At 47.8% G+C, this 19,625-nt stretch overlaps 1 long non-coding RNA gene across 1 annotated transcript; it reads left to right on the forward strand.

The window, feature by feature from the left end:
• Positions 1-23: 23 nt before the first annotated feature.
• On the forward strand, positions 24-11,261 carry LOC143399235 (uncharacterized). The gene is made up of 3 exons (XR_013091395.2): positions 24-95; positions 9,261-9,347; positions 10,728-11,261. It is a non-coding gene; the product is annotated as an uncharacterized LOC143399235 (long non-coding RNA).
• The last annotated feature ends 8,364 nt before the right edge of the window (positions 11,262-19,625 follow it).

Genomic DNA, 19,625 nt, shown 5'->3' on the forward strand with positions numbered 1-19,625 from the left:
GAAATATACAATCCGGCTCAGGCATCCTCTGGGTGGGGACAAGGAAGGACCCACGTACAAACAAATGCCCAGACCCAGCAGCCCTGCACCCACAGGTAAACACAGGAACCCAGTCTGTTCCTGAAGAGAAAGAAGGCAAGGGGTGGGGGGTGGAACGGGTGGGAGGGAGGAGAACACTGCCAGGGAGCTCTTGAACTAAGGTCCCTAACAAAGATGGTCTGGGGTCTTTTGCCAGGAGTGATTGCTGTCTTCCCATTATCTAGGCAATGGCTTGGAGAAGTGTGGGCTGCCTCCCAGAAGGCCGGTTCTGACCATCCAGGGTCAGCGCCAAAAATCTAGGGAACCCCCCAACCCCTCAACAGGTTTGGGTCATATCCCCTGAGGGTATCCAGTTGCTTTGCTTCCCAGGGATGGATGGGAAGAGGGCCATTTTGGGCAAAGCTGATCAAGCATCTGTTCCCAACCCTCTGCCTCCTCCTGGATCCTGGCCAGGACAGAGGCCAAAGCGGGCCCAGGAGTTTGAATATCTGAGATCTGCTTGTGTTTCCAGCTGTGCAACCAAGTAACCATGGGAAATGGGTTCCACAGTAGCCCAAAAGGACACTCTAACTCATCTGTGGCAGTCCAGGGCCACATCCTCAGGATGGCAGAAGGACCAGACTATACTGTATTTCAGTGAGATTTACTTCCCTACTGGGTCCTACAGCATTTCTTTTTTTTTGGAGGGGGGGCACTGGGGATTGAACCCAGGGACACTCAACCACTGAGCCACATCCCCAGTCCTATTTTGTATTTTATTTAGAAACAGGGTCTCACTGAGTTTCTTAGGGCCTCACCATTGCTGAGGCTGGTTTTGAACTTGCGATCCTTCCTCCTGTCTTAGCCTCCCAAGTTGTGGGGATCAGTGGCGTGGGCCACAGCACCTGGCCCTACAGCATTCTGATGGGAATTGTGGAATAGCTCAGTCAGAGTGCATTCTGGGGGCCTCATGGACCATAGAAATTAATGAAAAGAAGATTGGTTAACATTTTTCAAGTATTTCCTGGGTGCCAAACCTGGGCTAAACAATACATATATATTATTCTCAGTCCTGACAGGAAATCATTTTTATCATCCCTAATTTAAAAGTAAGGAAACTGAGGCATAGATTGCTCATAGAGTTGGTCCTGGGTCCCAGTAGCAAATGGCAAAGCTGGGACTGGAATTCATTCTGTCTGATTCCACAGTCTTTTCCTCTTAACCTCTGTGCTAACGGCCTGAGGGTATGGCCCACCACTGAGGCGGCAGCTTGAAAGCAACAGTGTTCCCAAATTTAAGTGCACACTCCACATATCCCAGGGTAGTGACCTGCTGGGAGACTTAGGTTTCCTCCTGCACTGATTTGGGCTTGTGCCAAAGTCAGTGGGCACAACACAAGGGGTCAGACCATCTCTGGCTCCTGTTCCTGGCCACCCTCAGTTCAAACCTCCCAGTGGCAGCAGAGAGGCCTGCTTCAGGGGCTCTGGGAAGCTGCCCATCAGCCTCATCCCTAGATTCTTGTCCCTAATGACTAGCATCCTGACTGCCCTGACTGCTGGCCTGCAGGCCTGGCTGACCCTTACTGACCCCAAACAGGCTGTCTGCTATGGCAGTCTCCCAGGGGCAGCAGCAGAAGTCCTGTTTGCCTTTCCATTTCCTTTGGGGGCTAGGGGCTGGGCGGGCCTGATGGTGGGCTTGGAAGGGGCCCTCCCATAGCACGATTGCAGAGGAGATAAGACTGGGGCTAAAGATGGAGCTTAGTGGTAGAGCACTTGCTTAGCTTATGCATAGACCCTGGGTTCAATTACCAGTACCTCCAGGAAAAAAAAAAAAGAAAAGAAAGATTGACTTGAGAACTTGCCCTTCTCTCTTCTTACCATATTTGGGTCATTTTCAGCCAGTGTTTTCCTGCCACATCTGGCTTTACATCCTAGGGAAAAATAAGCCTATCCTCTTAGGCCCTTAGGAAGCTGTTTAGCTCTTCCTATACCATGAATAATTCCCAAGAGCAGGCATTTTGCATTGAAGCCTTTTTGGTTTAGACAAAATTTATCTATCATATCAGAATGAGATGATGTTGAAGGATCCCACCCTTCAAGTTGGTAAACATGTACTCATAAACCAGTACCTGATGTGTGTGCAGTGTATATGTATATATGATATATATGCATATATATCATATGTGTGTGTGTATATACACACACATATATACCATATTTGTATATGCATGTATATGTGGTTGATATATGTGACACTGCTGAGCACTTCATGTGCATTCTTATTTAATACAGTGAGGGCTGGGGGAGTAGCTCAGGGGTAGAGCACTTTCCTATCATGTAAAACATCCTGGGTTCCATTTTCAGAACCAGGAAAAAATAAAAAACTCAGCCTGTGTGCAGTGGTGTGTGCCTATAATCCCAGCTACTGTTGAGTATGAGGCAGGAGAATCACAAGTTTGAGGTCAGACTCAGCAACTTAGTGAGGGCTGGGAATGTAGTTCAATGGCAGAGCACCCCTAGGTTCAATCCCTCGTACCACACACACGTGTGCACACATGCACACACAAACCACCTTCAAAATGACCCAAAGACTTAGGGTCTTTTTGATTTTGGATGAGAAACTGAGATTACAGTCTTACAGTTAGTAAGCAGATGAGCTGGAATTTAAACCCAGGCCTGTAGATTAGGGAGCTTTTTTGTAGTCACTTTTTTTTTTTTTTTTTTTTTTTCTTTTTTCATACCAGGATTGAACCCAGGGGTGCTTGACTACTGAGCCACACCCCCAATCCTATTTTGTATTTTATTTAAAGACAGAGTCTAGCTGAGTTGCTTAATGCCTTGCCATTGCTGAGGCCAGCTTTGAATCGAGATCCTCCTGTCTCAGCCTCCCAAATTGCTGGGATTACAGGCGTGTGCCACCACTCTCAGCTCTTTATTTTTATTTAGAAACAGGGTCTCAATAAGTTGCTCAGGGCCTGGCTAAGTTGCTGAGGCTGGCTTTGAACTTGTGATCCCCTTTCTCAGTCTCCTGAGCTGTTGGGATTACAGGCATGTGCCACTATACCTGGCTTGTGGTCACTCTTCTAACTGATGGGCCTTTGTACATGCCCCACAAGTGCACATGCCCCTCAGATAAAGTGGGCAGCATTTCCTGAAATTCTGTAACTGCTCGGGGCAGTTCTGATGGGCTAGGCCATGTCCTGCAACCTGGGTCAGGCTTTGCGCTAAGCCTCTAATTGGCTGCTGGCCAGTGCCTACCTTTCCTACCAAATTCCTCTGATCAATCACTTGTGGTTGCTTTGACCCTCAGGAAGCACTGTTCCGTCCATCTCATTATGGCAACTCTTGATAGTTCCCCCTACCAAAGTAGCCCTTTCTTCCTTTCATGTTTGTCAGTTAAGCTACTAATTTTTATGTGTTCTCTGTCCTTTGCTTTATAGGTTCAACCTGAGCCTCCTTCCCACTGTGACCTTGGGGTTTCAGGAAAAATTCCTTTCAAACTTCTCCTCCCCATTCCTACCAGGATGACTTTGATACATAAATTTAATTCTACCCCTCTGTCTGCCACTCTCTTATCTCAACCTTTCTCTGGTCTTGTCCCTCCTGTACCTCCTCTGACTATCTCTGCTCTCTCTTTCACCACCTCCCCCGAGCCAATGCCACGGAACCACCCAACACATGTAAGTGTGACTGTCTTTAAAATGTAACTTTCAAGGAACCTGAAGTTGAGTGACAGTAAACAGAACCTTGGAGACCCAGACATCGTCTAGGGCTTACGGGGACTCAGCCGTGGAAACCTGAAAACACAGCAAGATGGGAGAGAGAGAGAGAGGGCTGGGGATAATCAAAAGAATGAGCTGGAGGGAGAAGTGGGAAATGGAGGAAGCGATATTGATTCAGTCAGGCCCCAAGAATTCTTTACTGTGAGTATGCAAAGGGGCCTCTCTCTCTCTCTCTCAGATCTGCCAATCCAAGAGTGACAAAGAAGCTTTGAGTCACAGGCTAATGTGGAATGATAAGTAGGAGCTGCCTAGAAGAGAGTGCCATTATTGATTAGCAATGTCTGCCGTGGTCGCTGGGTGAGAGATGGTGGTGTGTGCGAGGATTTACGTCCTTGCTCTGGTTTCAGTGTCTTCACTATTGAGCAACTAAGGAGCCCGGGTTGGGGGCGGGGGAATATTTGGCCAAGGTGAGCTGCAGGCAGCTCTCAAACCTCTTGCTGTCTCCTAAAACCCAGGGGCATTTCTCAGTTAGACAAGGGACTGAGGGAGAATGAGGAGTTCAGAAGCCTTGAGTAAGGGATAACTGCAGAGGAACAGCAAATCTGGAGCTGTGGGAAGTTCGTGGATGCATTGGACTGGACCCCAGAGGGATGCCCAGTTTTTATTGAGGGATCAGGCATCTCACTTTGCCCAAAACCTTCTGGGTATCTCTGCCACCTCTCTCCCCATCCCCACCCCCACCCACCCCACCCCCAGCTCTTTTTTTTTTTTTTTTTTTTGGTATTAGGAATTAAACCCAAGGGCACTTAACCACTAAGCCATATCCTCAGCCCTTTTTAAAAGCAACCACTGGGGCTGGGACTGGGGCTTCGTGGTAGAGCGCTTGCCTCATGGGTGTGAGGCACTGGGTTCAATCCTCAGCACCACATAAAAATAAATACATTTTAAAAAAAGATATTGTGTCCATTTACAACTAAAAAAAATATTAAAAAAAAAAAAAAAAAAAAAGCAACCACTAGGTGCCTAAGGCTGGCCTCCAACTTAACAATCCTTCTGCCTCAGCCTTCTGAGCTGTTTAGATTACAGGCATGCCCACTGGGCCCGGCTCTCTGCCACCTTTCTTGAACTTCTTCTGACCTCCTCTACTTTTTTTTTTTTTTTTTTTTAATATTTATTTTTCAGTTGTAGTTGGACACAATACCTTCATTCCATTTATTTATTCTTATGTGGTGCTGAGGATTGAACCCAGGGCCTCGCATGAGCAAGGTGAGCGCTCTACCACTGAGCCACAACCCCAGCCCCGGCCCTCCTCTACTTCTGCCCGCCACAGAGAAAAAGGAAGATCCTTGAAGCAGAGGCCTGGGCTCTCTTTAGAGAATCCAGTCAGAGAGAAAGAAGGTGAGAACGGGGCTAGGGTGGCATAGCACCCCAGGGGCAGAGGCCTGGCCATGTGGCAGTGAAAGAGCTCTGAAAAGGGCAGCAAGGAGGAGGAGCCGGAAGCCGGGCAGGAGGTGAGCAAGGAGCACCTGTGCGCAGGTTTGGTGTGTGGGCCCGAGAGAAGAAAGAACCTCCAGGTGACAGGAGCTGCAGAAAGGGGATAATGATACCCTGGCAAGGCAGCAGGGGCTTGGAGCCCAGCCCAGCCAGGGGGATGGTGCAGCTAAGCCACCACGTGTCACCCACAGGCTGGGGGACGTGAACAGGGAGGGGAGGTGGGCCTGAGGTGGCCAGGACCAGCGCGGCCCTGGGGGTTTGCTCTAGAGCTTCTGCCTCCCTCCCTCCCTCTGTCTCTGTTGCTCTCCTCTCTCTCTCCCCTTCCCTCTCTTTCTCACTTTCAATACCAAACTGAACCTAGGGGTCCTCTACCCCTGAGCCACATCTCCAGCCCCTTTTTTATTTTTTTTTTTTTAGTCATAGACACAATACCTTTATTTTATTTATTTACTTTTATGCGGTGCTAAGGATTGAATGCAGCATCTCACACATGCTAGGCAAGTGCTCTCCCACTGAGCCACGTCCCCAGCCCCATTTTTGATTTTTATTTTGTGAAAGAGACTGAGTTTACCAGGCTATTCTCAGACTTGCAATCCTCATGCCACTGAGATTGCAGGTGTGCACCAGTGCCAGCTCCATCTGTCTCCTACTTTCTCTCTTCTCCCTCCTCAACCCATCCACACCACAGGGTCTCCACTGGGAGCAGAATAGTGAGAATGGTGGTGTCAGGAACTATCTGGGAGCTGCTTTAATCCAGACCATGTGCCCAAGGCTGTGAGAAGAAGCCAGGCCACTAGAGTCCCAAGAGCAGTGAATCAGATCTGGACACTGCACACCCAGTTTTCACAAGAGAAGACTGAGCTGGGTATTGTGGCACCCGCCTGTCATCCCAGCAGCTTGGGAGGCTGAGGCAGGAGGATCACAAATTCAAAGCCAACCTCAGAAATTTAGGGAGGCCCAGAGCAACTCAGAGAGACCCTGTCTCTAAATAAAATATAAAAAGGGCTGGGGGGCTGGGGATGTGGCTCAAGCGGTAGCACGCTCGCCTGGCATGCGTGTCGCCTGGGTTCGATCCTCAGCACCACATACAAACAAAGATGTTGTGTTTGCCGAAAAACTAAAAAATAAATATTAAAAAAAAATTCTCTCTCTCTCTCCACTCTCTCTTTAAATAAATAAATAAATAAAAAGGGCTGGGGATGGGGCTCAGTGGTTAAACGCTCCTGGGTTCAATCCCTGGTACCAGAGAGAGAGAGAGAGAGAGAGAGAGAGAGAGAGAGGTGAAGATCTCCCCAGAGCTGGTGTCTCAGACAGTCCCTTCAGTTTGCCATCCACTTTCATCTCCCTTCTTCTGGGGAGCAGTCCTTCCCTAGGGAACTCCCTTCCCAGTGTCTATTCAGAGAGTGCTGACCTTCCTGACCTTACCTCAAACCCCAGGGTGGACATGAGACCGTATGTCAATTTGTGCCTGTCATCCCCAGGCCACTGTGATTCAATAGAAATTGATCCAATGACATCAGCACTGAATCTTTTGCTGAACTACTGGGAAAAGGGTGTTTCTTTCGGTTTGGTTTGTCACATGGAAGATTTAAGCCTCCCATGCTTAGATTATTTGGTGTGGGGCTACCAGAGAGTGATGCTATCTCCAAAGGAGAGCAGGCCCAAGTCGGAGAGGCAGATGTCAGATGACATTATCTGAGTGCCTGGATCCAGCTATGCCTGAAGTCTATTCCTGAGCTTTTTAATTATGGGAGTATAAAAGCTTAAACCAGTTTGAGCTGATTTTCTGTTGCTTGCATCCAAGAGACTCTAAGTCAGCTTTAGAGAAACAAGTGGAGAGAAGGGCAACCCAGAGAGAGAAACGACTAAAGACTGAGTTTGATGGGAAAGCAGGAGTGTATGTGGCAGAAGGTGTCCGTTAGGATCACTACTGAGCCGACACTTAGCAGTGAAGCAGGAATATCAGAGTTTATTGAAAAGAACACAGCCAAAAGATGTTTTTCTGAGAGGCCAATCTGAGATGGGGAAGACCTTGTTGCTGCTCACTTGGTTATCTGTATAATAGTAGTGGTCTATAGGAGCCCCTTGTCTGTGCAGGGTGTGGGTCTACATGGGGTGGAGAGGAAGACAAAGTCAGTTGGAGTTTATCCGGTCAGCAAACAGTTGCAACAGACATCTATACTAATAGATCCTATGACGTCAACTGAATTCCAAGGCAGATCTTTAAAGACAAGCGAAAACATTCAATCTCCCCCTCTTGTTGCATGTACTGGAACTCCTCCCCTAACTCAACCCCTTCCTTATTGGATGTTCCCAGATTCCATCTGAGGTACAGTATGTAAATCTCAGGGATAAACACGAGAGACAGATGGCAGAACCAAGTGGTTCAGGTTGCACAACTCCAATACGTTATGAGATGCAGCCCAGAGAGGGCAAGCCCCGCTGGCCCCTCACCCTCTAGTGGCAAGATGTGCTGAACCCTCTTTAGTTATAAACCTAATGAGAGGAGCTCCTGGGGGTGACCACAGGTCCGCACCAAGGCTGCTGCAGGAGGTGCCAGGTGGGGTGGAGGCCCCAGGAGGAAGCAGTGTCCAGAACTGATAAGAAACTCCCTTCCCTGGCTGGTCCCACACACTGTTATGTCTGCACTGGGAATCCTCAGGGGTGAAAGGGAGGACAGAACCCTAAGGAAAGACAGAGAGGGTAGAAGGTCTTGTTCCTGGTGCCTGGGAGACTCATTACCCCACTTCCTTCACTGGGCAACTATTGATGTCTTTAAAACAAACAAACAAAAACAAAACAAAACAAAAAATACTGCATAAATAAGATACAGCCTTAGCTGAGCATGGTGGCACATGCCTGTAATCTCAGCGGGTAGGGAAACTGAGACAGGAGGATCACTAGTTCAAAACCAGCCTCAGCAACAGCAAGGTGCTAAGCAACTCAGCAAGACCCTGTCTCGAAATAAAATACAAAATAGGGCTGGGGATGTGGCTCAGTGGTTGAATGCCCCTTAGTTCAATGCTTGGTGGTAATAGTAATAATAGCAGACTTCTAATGTATTTGTACATATAAAATATACCTAAGCTGGGTGCGGTGGCCAGTCTGACTTTTTTTCCCCCTAATAGTGGAGACTGACCCCAGGGCCTCCCACATGCTAGGCAAATACTCTACCACTGAGCTACATCCCTAGCCCTTTTGTTTTTTTATTTTGAGACAGGATCTGGAAAATGTTGCTCAGCCTGGCCTTGAACTTGGATCCTCCTGCCTCAGCCTCCTCAGTAGCTGGGATTATAATTATGCACCACTGTGCCTGGCCTAACTCTTCTTTTCTTATAGTTATATGTTAATTGGGTTTATTTATCCATTCTTTTACTGATGGACGTGTAATTTGTTTCTGAGTTTTCGCCATTGTAAACAAGAGCATTGAATATACTCTGTGCACATGTATGAGTGTTTCTTGAGGATTCATTCCTAGAAGAGAGATTCCTGGCTTAAAATGTGTATGAATTTTTCATTTTGAAAGATATTGCCAACTTGGAGTGAAGACTTTTCCCTGTGAAGGAGCCCTCTCTCCCGCGGGCTGAACCAGAGACAAAAGACAATCAGGGTGGAAAGAGCATGGGTTGTCCATTCAGACATATTCAGGTTCAAATCCTGGCTCTGCTGCTTTCTTTCTGTGTGAACTTGGTTAAGTCTCTTAACCTCTCTGAGCTTCTGTTTCCTTAACTGCCAAGGAACACGTAACGGCTGCCTCACAAAGCTATCGTAAGGATCTAATGGTGTCTTTTAGGCCAAGCCTTCAGCATGGATGGGCCTGGCACACAGTAGGCTCTTGACCAATGCTAGCTTTCTTTCCCTCCTGAATCCCCTTCTGCATTCATCATGGAAGAGCAGGTTTGAGGAGAGGCCTGGGAGACTGATTTATCAGTGAATGACATGCAGAAGACAGGCCTCCACTGGAACCTTTCTCTAGATGGTCTCTCCACCCCAGCCACTGCCTTTCATACTCTTGGTCTCTGCCCAGGAGAAAGAAGGGGATCCTTGAAAGAGCAGGGAGGTGTCTGGATGCTGTTCAACCTGGCAAGAGTGAAGCTGAGCAGCAGGTGACGAGGTAATAATAATAATAATAATAATAATAATAATAATAATAAGCCTTGTAATGTATTTGTACATATAAAATATACCTAAAATATACCTAAGCTGGTAGATGTAGTTATGATGGTTCGGGGAGGTTGTGGGCCTGAGGGAAGTAGCTTGCCCTATTTGTTTATGTATTTGTGGTGCTAGGACCAAACTCAGGATCTCAGACATGCCAGGAAAGTACTCTACTGCTGAGCTGCATCCCAGCCCATAGCTCACCCTTTCTGAGCTCAGTTTCTTCCTCAGTAAAAGGAAGGAGCCAATACCCGCAGTCCTACCTTCCTCAGTGTCTCTGACGGTAGATGTCTCCACAGGCCAAAGGGCAAGAGTGAATCCAGGTAGAAATACTTTTCTAAAAACAGTCCAGATGGGGAAGGAAGGACTGAGCCAGACTGGTTGAGTTATCCCTAAAGTGATTTCCCATGTTCCCTTGACTGTATTTCCTGGTTCCCGATTCCTGGGCGCTGGGGAAGCTGAGATCTGGCCATCACCTCACTTAGCATCTCACAGTGACATCCTGGCTTCCTGCCCAGGCCCACTCACAGGGTGTAGTACTGACCCTGCAGGCCCCAGTGCCCTCCCCATCAGCCTCACAGCAAGGCCTGAGCTGGCGGGAAGGGACAGACAGGAGACGTGCCTGAAAGCCCAGTGCTCTGTCCAGCTCCACCTGACTTCAGTGGCTAAGAGGCTAGACCTGGGCCATCTCACCCAATGCTTTCCTCTCCCGGGTCAGGACAGCTTCAGTTCTGTGCCTGAGCACGATCCTGGGCTGAGCAGGAGAGAGAAAAGGCAGGACAGAGAGTGAGGAGTTGAGCAGTGAATGTGTCCCCTTTATGGTCCCTTAACCCATAATGGAAGTGGGACCTAGGGTGCCTTGCCAATGGCCCCAGGAGATGGACAAAGGACCAAGAATACCTAGTAGAACCAGCCTCCAGGTTGAGACTGGGGATGAAAGCCACTCCAGGCCCCTCGGTTGCTAAAAGAATAAAAGGAAGGGCTGGGGATGTGGCTCAAGCGGTAGCGCGCTCGTCTGGCATGCGTGCGGCCCAGGTTCGATCCTCAGCACCACATACAAAGTGTGTCCGACGAAAACTAAAAAATAAATATTAAAAATATTCTCTCTCTCTCTCTCTCTTCCCTCTCTCACTCTCTCTTTAAAAAAAATAAATAAAAAGAATAAAAGGAAAAAGTAGAATAAACCAATATGTGCAAAGAAATGGAAGAAAGCAGTGCTTGGGGTAATGACTTCCAATGGGGGAGAATCAGGAAGGGAGTTACCATTTATGGGACACTTAGAAGATGCCAGATACTGTACCTGCATAATTCCTTTCTTCCTGGTGACCACCTTCAGGGGTATGGGCTATCTTCAGCGCTCCAGTTAGCAGATGAAGAAACCGAGGTTCTGAGAGGTTCTCAGTCACACTGCTAGAAAGAGGCTGCCCTCGAATGGAAGCTCAGCTCTACCTGTCTGACCGCTAAATTGAGGCTGCGTGTTCCTCCGCGGGACTCAAGACCATCCTCCTGCGCATCCACCTAGCCTCGGCCTTGCCTCACACCCAGCCTCCTCCAGCTTCTCCATCTCCTGAGAGCTGCTCCAGCCTCCCCACTCGCTCCTCACTTGGCTTCCTCTTTGGAAACCAGCCACAGGCTTTTTTCTTCCATGTGAGGGAGAAAAAATGGTCTCGTTCCCCACCCCCAGGACTTCCCATCCTCTCATCCATCCAAACCTAAGCATCTTTCTCCATCTTCCCCCTCCCTGCTCTCATCTTGTTTTTTTCTTTCTGTTTATCCATCACTAGAATCCACCACCCCCTTCCCTCTTGCCTGTAGGTTCTGTGGCTATAATCAAATCATAACTTTTATTAAATTTAAGATTACTTTTTAATGGAATCAATTTCTTGTGTGGTGCTTCTCTGCCTGCCTGCGGGCTCCGCCAGCTCTGGGCTCAGCACCCACCCGCACAATTGTCTCTGCCGCTGGCATTTCTGGCTAAGCTGCTTCCCGAGGAGGGGCAGCTGTGCCATCGCGAAACACACACACACCCAAATGCACCTTGTCGCGGAGCCCCAGACACACAACCACCAAGCCCCAGGCGCCCACACGGAGTGATGGTGGGGGCCAGGGAGCCAGGATGGAGATGGCGGGGGCAGGAGGAGGGGGCTGCAGAGGGACGCTGAAGGCGCCCACCAAACCCGGAGCTGAGCAGACATTTCTCAGCCTGTTAATTTCCTACAGTTCTGTTTTCCAGCCTCAGAAACAAGCTGGTTTCTGCCAGTCCACCTCCTTCCCACTGCATTGTGCAGCTGGAGCAGGGAGGGGCTGTGGGGGGAGGGAGTACCGAGGAACAGCAAGGAGACCCAGGTCTTCATTGGATTTTTAGAAGTCCAGGCATCCAGGCAGGCCGCAGAGAAGCATCTGAAGCTGCAACCCCCACCCCTCAAAGTGAAGCCCAACTGAGAGATTTGCAGTCCAGACCTGCCTAACCCTACTGTCTGGGCCACAGGGGGAAGGGAGCTTGGGGGGTACTGAAGGCAACGTTCTTCTGGAGGTAGGAGAGGGAACAGGGAGGGTAGGGGTTGGAGGGTCACTTTGGTGGAGGGGTCATGGCTGGAAAGAGCTGTTGGGTGAGCAGTGCCCTCATGGAATCTGTAGATGAGGGTTTGCTGATTCAGCAGAGAGACTTAGACACATTCTTGAGCTGTCTGGGCAGTTCTGGACTCTGCTCCAGCTTTTCTGGGAGGCTCCCTGGCAGTGTCAGGTAGACAGAAGATCCTGAGTGGACAGGTGGCTCTGGGGCCTGAGGGTGGCCATCTTGTCTTCCCATACTGTCTCAGCGCACCTGGTTACTGAGTGTCAGAAGGGAGCCTCCTGTGCATGCAGTTGGACAGAAAGTGGGGTGGGTAAGAGCGCAGACTCAGGCCTCAGGGAGGTCTGTGTCTCTACATTCCGATGCTTTCTAACTGTGTGACCTTGAACAAGTGACCTAATATCTCTGACCCTGTTTCTTCACCTGGAAAGGAGGATTCCACAGAATAATGCAAGTGGAACATCTGGTGTGGAGCCTGGCACAGTTGAACTCAACAAGGGGACTGCAGGTCTTCTCTCTTTTTTTTTTTTTTCTTTTTCTTTTTTGGTGCTGGGAATGGAACTCAGGGGTTCCTACTCTCCTGCACGCTAGGCAAGTGCTCTGTCACCGAGTGACAACCCAGTCTTAGAAGACTGCATGTCTTTTAAGCACCAACCAAATACATCCACATAGCCCACAAGCTGCCTTGCCTACAGGGGTTGGGACCTGAGCCATGTGGTAGAGGGGGCAGACTTCTCCAGGCGGGAGGCTGGGCTTCTGAATGAAATTCAGGCTGAGACCAGAGAACATGACATGAGGATAATTCCCAGGATTGGAACCCAGGACATGACAGGGCTTTGATCAACCTTCAAGGGGAGGAGTGGTTAATGTCTGTTGGGAAGACAAGTGGGAGACTGATGAAGACACCTGGATACGGAACCCATTCCCTCACCTTGGACTTCCAGGGGGACCAGTGAGCTGGAAGGTGGATTCCCTCTGGGGCAAGATAAAGGGAGAATATTCTGTGGTCTATTCCTCCCCTGCAACTTTGCAGCCTGGGCTAGCACCTGTAGGTTTTGGAGACTTTACAGGGCTCTGACATCCTTAGACAAGGGGAGTCTATAAAGATTTAATTAGGCACTGTGAATGGGTGACCTTTGCCTCCCATGCCTGTCCTCCAACCCTAGGGAGAAGGAAGAGACTTGTGAAGAATGCAAACAAGGGGCAGAACTGGAAAAGGCTGAGTTTATTAGTAAAACCCCACGTTTCCTGGAGCTTGGGAATAGAAGCCAACATGGCCGGGATCACAGTGCAACCAGGGGCTGCAGCAGCTCACCCCATCAGGGGTGTACTTTGGGGCTTCACAGCTGCCAGGGGTGGCTGGAGCCTCCTCCCCTAGGCAGGAGCTCACCTCCCCCCTTTCCACTCCCCTTAAAAGGAGGCCAGTCCAACCGGCTCAGCATCCCCCTGTGTTTGACCCCTGGCATACCTGCTGAGTCTACACCTGGACCTACACATCTGCAGGGGCTTGTCTGAGCCTGGATGTTCCCACAGGGCCATGTATCAGACAAACACCGAGAGTTTTAGTGCCCACGGGGACTTTTGATGTTTGAACATTATCTCCAACTCTCATCTCATTCACAAAGCAACTTAGGCCCAGATAGGGGTGAGGTGGGAATCACAGACCACGTGACAGAGCCTGGCCAGGGCCCCCTGACTCTTTCCCACACTGCTTGCTATGCTTTGTGGCTCCTGCTTCTGATACAACTATAACCCCACCTCCGTGGTACACCCTTCCACCACATTTACCACAAGCCAGGCACTTTCTGTGTATGCCCAGAGACCATATGGGGCAAGCACTATCAGGATTCCCATTGTATAGGTGGGGAGATTGAGGTTCAGAGAAGTTAAGTAATTTCCCTAGGAAGTGGTAGAGCTAGAATTGGGGATTTTTTTCCCCTTAGTTTCCAGTGCTGATAACTGAACCCAGAGCCTCTCACATGCCATACAGGCACTTTCCCACTAAGCCACATCCTGGAGCTGGAATTTAGAACCAGAATGTCTGGCTTCAGACTCTGATCTCTTCACAACTCTGCTATCCATTTCTTCTCCAAAAGCTTCACCTGCACCTGCACACACGTCCCCTCCCTTCCCCTTCCCCTAGCCTTCACTTTCCCATTTGTCCTTGCCCTCACCACCATCTTCATAATGTTTTTACTTCAGTCTAAGCCACAAATTCACCCCCATCCCAGCTTCAGCATGGTCATCCAGCTTGCCTTCCCCTTCCTCTTCCTCACGGTCATCTTCAGCCTCATTGTGTCCACTATCATCACCAACTTCACCTTACATCACATCCCTAATTGCTGTCCTTATAGATGACCCAGACCTGACTCCTCCCATGGGATGGGAGGCAGGGCTTACAGTTGAATCCACATAAGTACAAAAAGCTCTGTAAAGGTACAAAGCCAGAACGTGGAAAGGTATTATTATGGTTTGGATGTGAGGTGTCACCCAAAAGCTTACATGTGAGACAATGCAAGAAGGTTCAGAGGAGAATGATTGGGTTGTGAGAGTCTCAATTAATTAATCCTGATGGGGATTAATTACTGAGTGGTAACTGAAGTGGTAGGGTGTGGTTGGAGGAGGTGGGAATTGGGGTGTCACTTTGAGGTATATATTTTGAATCTGGAGAGTGGAGATCTCTCTCTGCTTCCTGATCATCATGTGAGTTGCTTCTCCCTGCCACACTCTTCCACCATGATGTTCTGCCTCACCTCAAGCCCCAAGGAATGGCTGTCTATGGACTAAGACCTCTGAAACCGTGAGCCCTCAAATGAACTTTTTCTCTTCTCCAGTTGTTCTGGTCAAGTCATTTAGTCACAGCAGCGAAAAAGCTGACTAAAACAGGCATTCTCCCTCTTGGAGACTTTTCTGGAAATAAAAGTGGGGGTAAGGGTGAAAGGGGAAGTTTCAAACAGCCAAAGAGTATCTGCTGAGGGAAATGAATCAATGGTCAAGGAGATTGCTTGTCATCTTTCAATATCTATAGAAATAACAAGTCTCCAGAGAGGGGGCTAGAGCGCCAAGGGAATAGAAGACCAGAAGATACTCTACCCAATGCGGCCTCTAATGAGCTATATAGGGGAAGGACAGAACCATAGACAGCTTCCGCCCACTCTGGGTGTTGGCCAACACCCCATCTTCCCCAGCCGCAGTAGCTCTTGCAGGCTCTGGAAGCCAGCGGCAGCAAGCAACACCGCCCAGGAGTTTTAGAATTGATTATTCCTTTGAGTCCAAACCCTCCCCGCCTCCCAACCCAGTGAGCTTGCTCGTTGGCTCTTCGTGTGTGTTGGCTGCCAGAGGTGCCATCATCCTGCACAGGAACTAGGAAGAGAGGGCATTGGCTTCCCGGATCAGAGCCTCCACCCAGAGTTCCAGCCAAGGCCCCAGAGCTCCCAGGACCTGGAGGATTTTTTTTTCCCTTGGTTGTGTTTGGAATTGGCTGATTTTCTGGGCACCAGGCCCAGCTCAGTTTAATTTTTGTTTATTTTTATGTACAGATTCTCTTCTGTTTGGGGAAGAGCTTTGTGTAAATTATTATTATTTATATGATAAAGAATAAATCACACCAAATAAAAAAACCCACAATCTCTTTTTCTCAATAGAATTACTAAATTAGGGGCTGAAAAGAACAGCCGATATGCTGGGGTTTGGTTTCAGGAAGCCTTTGGACATGGATTCTCACAAAATGTCTTAGTAAATGGGCTCTGTTATCCTGGATTTGATGCTACTCTAAGCCAGCAGAGGCACATGGGGCCTCCCAGGAAGGCTATGGTGGTTTAGGCCTAAGGGTATGGGCTCTTGGTCCTCCACACATTCCATCCCTTGGGAGATGAGTTGGACATTTTGAAGTGATTTACTAACTCAGAATGGGGAAAGAACGGGGAAACAGAGTTGGGGATTCTTGCCAGAAACATGATCAAATGCTTTGAATTGGGTGGGGGTGGGGTACATAGAACTTATTTGAATAGTGGCATTATTACATCAGGGGAAAATGAGCCAATCATTGCTTTGCCTATTCATTAAATTTGCATGCTTCAAATCTATTGGTTGGAATGAAATAAGTCAGGAGGGAGGGCTACAGATGGGCAGACGACTAGCTTGGCCCAGAGAGTGTCCCCAAGTGGCTCCCATCCTCAGTCAGGGTAGGGAGAAGACCAACTCATTAAGAATACTATACCCTCTTTGCCCCTCCCCAATTCCTCACCTCTCTCCTCCACCTCTCTACCTCATCCATCCTTTCATAAAATTCTGTTTGGGGACCAGAATAAGATCCACCCAGGGCAAGGAATCCATCCTGAGAGCTAATACGCTAAAGGCTAGAGAGAGGGAAAGTCATCAATAGCTGGTGTTTTGTTTTTGTTTTTTTAATCTCCTAGAACCTTAGGCTACCAGAGATTTTTAAAAACAGAGCAGGCAGCATTGCTTAATGTGTTCGAATTTAAATTATGTCCTCTTCCTAGAATGGACCCCCATCTGCCAATCCAAGTTCCACCTCTGCTTCAAACCACCATCACTGTTAAGAGCATGGGTTTTGGGGCCTCCTCTTGAGCTTGAAAATCTACTCTGGCATGTCATAGCTGTGGAAAATCTGAGCAAGTTACTTAACTCTCCCTGAGCTTTGGTGTGCCAGTCCCAATCTGTAAATTTCATAATAGCTCGTGCACACACGCACACATTTAGAGTAAAGATTAAATGAGAAATCCATGTAAAAAATGCCTAACACGCAGTAAGTGCTCTATCTGTGTGGTCATTAGTTATTTTAAATACTTCAGTAAGCTATCCCAGAGCTTCAGAGCTGGGAATTGACCTTATTCTGCCCCAACACATACTATAAGTGTACAAAAATTTTACCTTAAAGCTGGGTGTGACCGCACACACCAGTAATCCCAGTGACTCAGGAGGCTGAAGCAGAAGGATTATAAGTTGGAGACAACCTTAGAAACTTAGTGAGTCCCTGACTCAAAATAAAATAAAATAAAATGGCTGGAGATTTGGCTCAGTGGTAAAATGCCCCTGGGTTCACTCCGTTATTCTACGTACAAAAAGAGATCATACCACTAAGGTTTCCACCTAAATAATTTTTCACAGTCTGTCCTGAACCAGCTATTGTGTATGAGTCTGGCAGTCCCTACTCATGCTTTGCACTAATTAGGTACTCAATCAACAGATGCTTACTTAAAAAGTTGTCCCAGGCCAGGCCTGGTGGCATAGTCGTTCCAACAACTCGGATGAGGCAGGAGGATCTCAAGTTTGAGGCCAGTCTGAACAATTTAGCAAAGCTCTAAGCAATTTATCAAGACCTGTCTCAAAATTAAAAAATCAAAAAGGGCTGAGGATGTGGCTCAGTGATAAAGCACCCTTGGGTTCAAACCCCAGTACCAAAAAAAAAAAAAAAAAAAATGTTGTCCCAGGCTGGAGGTGTAGCTGAGTGGTAGAGTACATGTTAAGCAAGCTCAAGGCCCTGAGCTCAATCCCTATCACCAACAATAAATAAGTAAAATGTTGCCTAACTAGTCAAATTTCCATATCCTAGACAATCCCATTAAATTCTAATCTCTCTGTTCTAGCTCCCATACAATGCCTGGTTCAACCACTCCCAGGAGAATAGGCCACAGGGAACAATGAGAGGTGGGCTGGGGACTAGAGGGAGGTAGGAGAAGGGAGGTGGGAAACAGAGGGGGCGGGGAAGGGCTTCACAGCTCCCAGGCCACGTGGATCAATCTCTTTCTACTGCCCCTCTGAGGGCACTGACAATTCCATCTTCTCCTAGGCATGTTGGTGCACGCCTGTAATCTCAGCTATTCCGGAAGCTGAGGTACAAGGATCACAAGTTTGAGACTAGCCTGGGCAACTTAGTGAGACCCTGTTTCACAGAAAAAAAAAAAAAAGAAAAGAAAAGAAAAGAAAGACCTCAACCCCCAAAAAAAGTTCTGGGAGGTAGCTCAGTGGTAGAGTACCTCTGGGTTCAATACTCATTGTTGCAAATAAAATAAAGAAACATTCACCTTCATTTTTGATTAATCACTAGCTGACCTGAGACAAGTTTGCTTGTCTAGTTCCTCCTTGTCCAGCCAGACAGGATGAGTATTGATTAGCTAGGGGATCAAGTGCACAGGCCTTGACTCTATGTTGTCTAAGAAATTCCTTGAGAGGTGGCTCATGTTGGTGAGGCAGGTCTCTGAGTGACTGGGCACTATGCACTTGCCCATAAGTGCATATACACTTATATGTGCATATTTGTGGATAAGCACTGGCCCTTTTATCTTGGAATGCAGGAAATATTAATTTGTTCATTGATTATTTATTGAGGCCCTACTATGTGCCAGCACTATGCCATAGGCTATGATGCAATAGTCACTAAAATGTGGATCTCCTGCCTGGGGTATGTCTTTCTCTAGTTCCCACACAGAATTTTATGAAGGAGGGGTGATGGGGCTACATGTGGAACACTCTCTGGGACAATCTGCTTCCTTGCTCATCCGCATCCCTACCTCCTGACTCATTTCATCCCAACCAATAGTTCAGAAGCATACAAATTTAATAAGTAGGCAAAATTCCTACCCATACAGAGCTTATTTTCTAGCAAAAAGAGGAAGTAACAGTAAACAGAGAGAGAAATAAATAATTTAATTTCAGCTTGTAAAATGCTATAAAAATAATAAAACTAGCTAAAGGGATAGAGAATGGCAATGTGTGTTGAGGGAGCTCCTTTAAGCTGGGTGGTTTGAGCAAAGAACTTAATGATGAGAATAAATCAGCCTCAGAAAATTCTGGAAACAGCACTCCTGCATGGTGGCACACGCCTGTAATCCCAGCAATTTGGGAGGCTGAGACAGGAGGATTGCAAGTTTCAAGGCAGCCTCAACAATTTAGCCAGACCCTGTCTCAAAATAAAAATAAAAAGGGCTGGGGATGTAACACAGTGTTAAAGCACCCCTGGGTTAAATCTCCAGTACAAAACAAACAAATTTTCTGGAAACAGCATCCCAGGCAGAGGAAACAGCAAGAACAAAGGCTTGGAGGAATATTTTGAAACAATGACTCTAGGTACCTGTGTCATCTTGAGGTAAAAGTGAACCAACTTTTATTGCATACATACATCTTTTATTGCATACATACATCTTTTCATTGCTTTTAAGAATCATGTCAAACTTCTCATTGAGGGCTACAACTCCACTCCAAGCTCACTAGCCCTCCAATTCCAGTGGCCTCTTCAGTTCCTTTAATAAGGTGAGCTTCCTCCTGCCACAGGGCCTTTGCAGTCAATTCCTACCATCTTGAATACTGTAACAACCCCTTTCTGCAGTTAGATCTTCCCTTCTTTAGACCTCAGTTCGTCTGAGACAGGCTATCCCTCTCTCTTCCACACTAATCAGATTTCTCTGTTGGATGTTTTCCTGTTACAAAGCTCCTACAGACACACCCCTTATCTCATTTAGTAATTATGCATTAATTCCTATCTTATCTGATATCAATATCTGACTTCCCCACCTCAGGAGAAGCGGGATCTTGTCTGGCCCCGCTCCGGTCAGCTTTGGGCACCACTGAGTCCCCAAGATGGGGAAATAAGATAGGGAAGGAACTCAAAACTACCAATGAATGGGGTGTAGAAGAAGACGT

The sequence above is a fragment of the Callospermophilus lateralis genome, chromosome 5 (genome assembly GCF_048772815.1).
Source record: "Callospermophilus lateralis isolate mCalLat2 chromosome 5, mCalLat2.hap1, whole genome shotgun sequence".
Classification (NCBI taxonomy): Eukaryota; Metazoa; Chordata; class Mammalia; order Rodentia; family Sciuridae; genus Callospermophilus; species Callospermophilus lateralis.